Below are 6,000 nucleotides of genomic sequence, written 5' to 3'. Positions count from 1 at the left end.
ATCCATGTATTTGGATATAGCCTTCTGTCACCTTTGGTAAGTTTTGTATGTCCTGAGCATGTTTGCCTTCCCACTCTTCTTCCTTTTAGTACCTGTCAAATGCAAAAACTATTCTGCAAGAGTCTCTTCTTGTCTTAAGTAGTGCCTAAGAACTGTTTTTACAAAGATTTTTGGAGAGGTTCCAAATATTTAGGTTCTTCGGGTTTTCTTATGGCTTGTACCTAAACCTGTACACCTATAACAAGACAGCTTCTTCCAACAGGTTATCTGTTGAAGGGAGTTGGATATCACCTGCTGGTATATCTATCAGTATTGCTTTCTGTTCCTTTTCTTAAATTGACATGTCTGTGTTCATGCCAAATGGACAGATATTAATTCAGGATTCAAAATCTGTTGAAAATTTACAAGCCATGCTTAATCACTGAGGAATGATTTTGTCTGCCTTCATGGTTGTTGCCTTGCCTTTAACTTTTTACAACATCACATGGCATGGGGAAAAACATTTATGGCAGTGGATCATGAATATATGAACCCAGGTTTTGTCCCTGGTATCAAGGGCTAAGTACAGATGTTCAAAAAGCTGCTGATAGAAGCGCTTTAACTATAGGACTTTACTTAAAGTACTATAAAGTTAGAGTGGGATCAAACAGAAAAGACAGACATTCCCTGTTCAGTGGGGGAGGCTCACAGCCTGCCCCCAATGGCCAAGGCCAGCAGGTGGGGACTACTCCTGCATACTTCCCAGGAGGTTGCCAGAGTGGTCCCTCTTCCAGCCCTGCCCCCTCACCAAGTGGTGATTTCAGCAGCAGCAGGGGCAGGGAGACCCTGTGTTTGCAGCTCCTGGTTGAAGCTGTCAAGAAGCTGGGGTGGGGAAATGGAGCAGTCATGCTGCATGGCCCCTAACCCCAGATTGATGATTTGGGTCGTGGCAGGGTGTGGATGGATCTGCATGACAGGGTACTCCCTCCCACTTGCCCCAGCCTCTTGACAACTACCACCAGACCCCTCCTTCCACAGCTCCCCCAACCCAGCATCAGCATGCCATGGGGCCAGGGCTGCTGTAGGGAGGTAGTTCTCACATTCCTGCTGCTGTAGGGAGGTAGTTCTCACAGTCCTGCTGCTGCTGCACTGTAGAATTTCAATACCACTTTCCTTTGAAAGAAACTGGAAATGACACCAAAACTTGGATACGCCTGAAATATAGCTTTGATTTGCTGATTACTGAAAATCATTTTGAAAACAAAGCATATATTATATATCACGGTCTGATAGTTTAATTCAGCATAGCAGTTTTCTCTGCATTGTTACATGTGAATTCAGCAAGAGGTGGTAAGGAGGAGGCCTAGTTTCCTGGTGATAATTCAAGAAGCAGTGAAGGTTTTTCTCCAGAGTCTGGTTAATATATTCTTTCTGTCCATCTGTTTAAGACACTCAGGTTGATGACATAAGCAGTTTATCCTCCAGGAGTATGAGGAGTTCCTACCAAAAGTATGAACCAGTGTGGACCTCAATCCAAAATAATGCTCCTAGGGGAGGACATGCAAATGGAAGACTTTTCTAAGAAAACCTGGGGCAGTGGTGACTACACAGAATCAAGTTTTAAAATAATTTTGCCCCTGACCATGAGGTAAGTCTGTGATGCCATCTGTTGACACTGAGTAACAGAATGGAGTTGTGGTTGGAAAAGACTAAAGAAGTCCCATGACTATATGGAAAGACTAAAAAAGTATTTTGACTATATGCAAAAACTGGGTCAGAAGCCAATTTCACAAACAATCTATGTATTTCCAGATGCCCTTGTATAACTCAGGCCACCAGAAGTCTCAGAGGGTAAATCAAATTATTTTGAAAATACCATGCAAGTTTGGAATCATTGTATCTTATCACAGCTTGCCTTCTGAGATGTATTATCTACTAACCATGAAGACCCAGTCAGAAACTGGAAATAAGAGCTATTCAGGGAACCTACCCTTTGTAGGATCTATTTAATTTGAGTTATAAATGAATCTGGGGGAATTCTGGATTGGAGGAGGGCTGCCAAATCCTTGTTTAGCTTCTATTAATAATAGTTTTAGCTATTAAGATTGTATGGTGTGGATTTTTTAATAGAGAGTTTCATACTAGTTCTCCAAAAACAACATACTGGCCTTACTGTTCCTTGTGCATAGGCAGTACATGACAGTGAAATTAACTTGCATGTGGAACACAGAACAGAAAACTTGTCACTCTTTCAAGTTTGAGAGTCTGCAAGTATTATAGGGTACTTTGGTCATTTAATACCTGAACTGAGAATCAAGTCCCATCTAATAGATGATGCCACCATTCCTCAAATGCTTCTGTAACCACCAGACAAGTTCTTTGGGTAAATGTAATATCTTTTACTAGACCAACTACATAGTTGTAAAAATTGTTCTTTGCAAGCTTTTGGGCACAAACACGCTTCTTCAGGCATAGAGAAAGTCTGTTGCTGCTTTCTTCTCCTGAATGGAATAGAAGCCAATATGCAAAATGCAGGTCTGTGAAAATGCGTAGCAGGGAAGATCAGAGGCCATGGGAGATAATAAGTGTGAGTCAGGTAGGTGGGGTGGAGGGAAGCAGGGAATGATAACCTGGTGATAGAATCTAGCTGGTAAAATATAGAGAGGTTACCTTGGGTTATCAGATGGCAGGAAGGTTATTTAAAAATTATGAGAAATTCTCAGTATGTTCTCGTCATCGTCAGTCCCTCAGAGTCGAGGATGATGTTTGTCAGGCTTCGTGGGTCCTCAGGTGACTGAGGAGCCCAATTCTAGACACACACGTTCTTTGGCAATAGGGGCATGTTGTTGCTTGGGGGAGTGGGATTCACAGCCCCAGGTTGGTTTCCTCCTTCTTCCTCCGCCACTGCCATTCCACCTCAGTATTGAGTCATTGGGCCTTGAAGTGGTGTGCACATTGGTGGACCAGGTTGTGCCACACTGAACAGTCAGAAGCTTGCTCTTCCCAGCCTTTGGTGTCAATGTCTCCGTGCTTGATGGTGACCTTGAATGTGTCTTTGTACCATTTCCTTTGGCTGCCCTTTGAGTATTGGCCAGTGGAGAGCTGGAAAAAGAGAATCTGGCAAGGGAGGCAGTTCTCGGACATCCGGATGCAGTGGCCCATCCATTGGAGTTGATTTCTCAAGAACAAAGCTTCAATGCTGGTGGATGCAGCTTCATGGAGGACACTTGCATGTGGTCCAGCAGTCCTCCCATTTGATCCCCAGGATTCAATGCAAGCACCACTGGTAAAAGCTCTTGAGGTTCTTAATGTGGCATTGGTAGACAGTCCAGGTTTCACTGCAGTAGAGGAGGATGGTCAGCATGACAGCCGTGTAAACCAGGACCTTTGTCGACTTCTGAAGGTCTCTTTTTAAGACACATTGTTGCAGCTTGAAGAAGGTACCACTGGCACAGTTGACCTGGTGCTGGACTTCTTCATCGATGGTAGCCCATTGAGAGAGGTGGCTGCTGAGATATGGAAAGTGCTTCACATACTCCAGAGCCTCCCCATCTATGTAGATAGCACAAGAGATGTTCAGCTGGCCTGGTCAGGGTTAGTAGAGAGCCTTCATCTTGGTGATGCTGAAGGACAGGCCAAGTGTCTTATACAAAGCGTTGAAAAGATCTAAGGTTGCTTGCACAGCCTGTGCAGAGTGAGCCATCATGCAGCAATCATCTGCAAACTGAAGGTCATGGATGTTCTTGGTTATGAGTTTCATTTTTGCCCGGAAGCACCCAAGATTGAAACGCTTCCTGTCCAGTCGATAGTGGATACTGACACCAGATGGTAGATCATCTCAGATAAGGTGGATGATGATGGTCAGGTAGATGGTGAACAGGGTGGGGGATGATCATGCAACCTTGTTTGACCCCAGTCCAGATGCGGAAGGCCTTGGTTTCAGATCTTCCACTCAGAACAGTGGCGGTCATATCATCCTGCAGGAGCCTCAGCATGGTGACAAACTACAGTGGGCATTCAAGTCATTGGAGGATGGTCCGCAGAGCTTCATGATTTAAGGAATTGAATGCCTTGGCCAGGTCAATGAAGGCTAGGAACAGTTCTTGATTTTGCTTCCGACATCTTTCTTGGAATTGCCTGGTAACAAAAACCATGTCCACAGTGCCCCAGGATGGTTGGAAGCTTCACTGGGTTTCTGGAAGGATCTTCTTGATGAAGGGATGAAGGCGGTTTAGGAGGATGTGGGCCAGGATCTTACCCACAATGGACAGGAGGGAAATCTCCCTGTAGTTCCCACAGTCAGATTTGTCCCCCTTCTTGTAGATGGTCGTGATGGTTGCATTCCTGAGATCCCCAGGGATGTCCTCTTTATTTCAAAGGCAAAGGATAAGCTGGTGAAGCTATGATGTGACCCAGAAGTTTCCAGCATGGTAGACCTCTGTGGGTATACCACCTGGCCCGCAGGCTTTGTTGGTTTTCATCTGTTGGATAGTCTGCTTCAACTCTCCGATAGTTGGTGGATTGCCAAGGGAGTTCACCACGGGGCATTGCAGGATGGCTTGGAAGGTCTCCTCTGATAGGGTGGACTGCCAGTTAAGGAGGAGTTTGAAATGCTCCTTCCAATGCAGACAGATGGCCTCATAGTCCTTGAGGAGCCAGGAGCTGTCCTGTGTTTGGAGTGGGTTTTGTCCAATGGAGCGGGGTTCGTAGGTTGTCTTGGTAAACTGGAAGAAGTTACACGTATCATGCTGGTCAGCATGATTCCAAGTACATTGGTTAGTCCAAAGGGCATTACTACATAGTTTTAGTGGCCCTGGAATGCCGTTTCCCATCCCTTACTCGTGTGTAGGTAAATAAGATTATACAATCCCCATATGTTCAATTTAGTAACGGATTTTTCCAGAGGGTAGCCACTCCAATATTTCCTAGGTCTTAAGAGTAGTGGTGATTGTATTCAGGCCCTATCAACCACAGTTCTATGTGCAAAAGATTGTTGAAACTCCAGCTAGAAATGGAGAGGGACAAACAAAACTCTTCTTCAGTTTTTGTCTATAGACCTTGGAAAACTTGAGTTTGGACTCAGACAGTGAGTCAGTTTACCTGATTGGAATTTAAACACCTGGTTAAAAAACTGAGAGGCAGTCATGTGGGTGATGAACAGAATGTTTACCCCCTTTTCATTGAAAACATTGGCCAAGTCTTAATATTTTGGTGGGAAGACAGCTTGCTAATTTGTGTATCATGAGTTTTGAAGGAATTATTATTGTGGTGTAGTCAGGACAGTGACCAACAGTCTGGATAAGAAACAAGAGCAGTTGGAGTAAGTGGAGCAACAATGGTTGTTCCTCTGCCCCAGTTGAATAAGTGGATGATGGAGAGAGAGCCCTAGGGTGGAAAGCACAATTGCGAGAAGGGAGGAAAGGGGAACAAATCAAAGTAAAGAATAAAACAAAGAGATTCTCAGTGGTCATCAATGGATACATCCAGGAAAATGGTCTTCTGAGTTACCAACCCCAATGGAAGCATAAATCCTTCCACAGATTTATCACAAGAATGAGCTAGGGATTAATTTGAATCTGATTATACTTGGTGAACTCAAATTCCATATAGTTACCAAAGTTCCCATATCCACCATGGCTGGCAGAAGAACATTTTTCATGGCTGTGTGGTGCAGGAGGAAGACAACTAAGACAGGGGTGATGCTGGTTATTGTGGCTACACTGGAGATTTTTGTGTGCAAGAGAAATGACAGTGGAAGAGCAGCTACAATGCATTGTGGGAGCTGATCCAGCCTGAGTCCTTCTATTTGAGACTAGGTTAACTGGCAGTGGTAAGGCCCCCTTCTAGAGACTTGCTCAAGTAAAATGTCCTAATTCCTCAGAATTGGGGTATAGAACAGGGGTCAGCAATCATCAGTATGCATGCCAAAGCATGGCACATGAAGCCATTTTATCATGAAGCCACCAGGGAAGTCATCCTCCCACTTTACTCGGCCCTGGTGAGACTGCAGCTGGAGTACTG

At 44.6% G+C, this 6,000-nt stretch overlaps 1 protein-coding gene across 5 annotated transcripts in view; it reads left to right on the top strand.

Annotated features, from left to right (window-relative positions):
* The first annotated feature begins 1,497 nt into the window (after positions 1 to 1,497).
* LOC109285970 (uncharacterized) overlaps positions 1,498 to 6,000 on the top strand; it is a 131,115-nt gene continuing 126,612 nt past the window's right edge. For all 5 annotated transcript variants that reach the window (XM_059723956.1, XM_059723957.1, XM_059723955.1 and 2 more), the window contains exon 1: positions 1,498 to 1,627. The gene's annotated coding sequence lies outside the window, so the exon portion shown is untranslated. The remainder of the gene's footprint in view (positions 1,628 to 6,000) is intronic.

The sequence above is a fragment of the Alligator mississippiensis genome, chromosome 3, assembly GCF_030867095.1.
Source record: "Alligator mississippiensis isolate rAllMis1 chromosome 3, rAllMis1, whole genome shotgun sequence".
Taxonomy (NCBI): domain Eukaryota; kingdom Metazoa; phylum Chordata; order Crocodylia; family Alligatoridae; genus Alligator; species Alligator mississippiensis.
The sequence above is the reverse complement of the archived record's forward strand: the minus strand, read 5'-3'. Positions and strand labels throughout refer to the sequence as shown.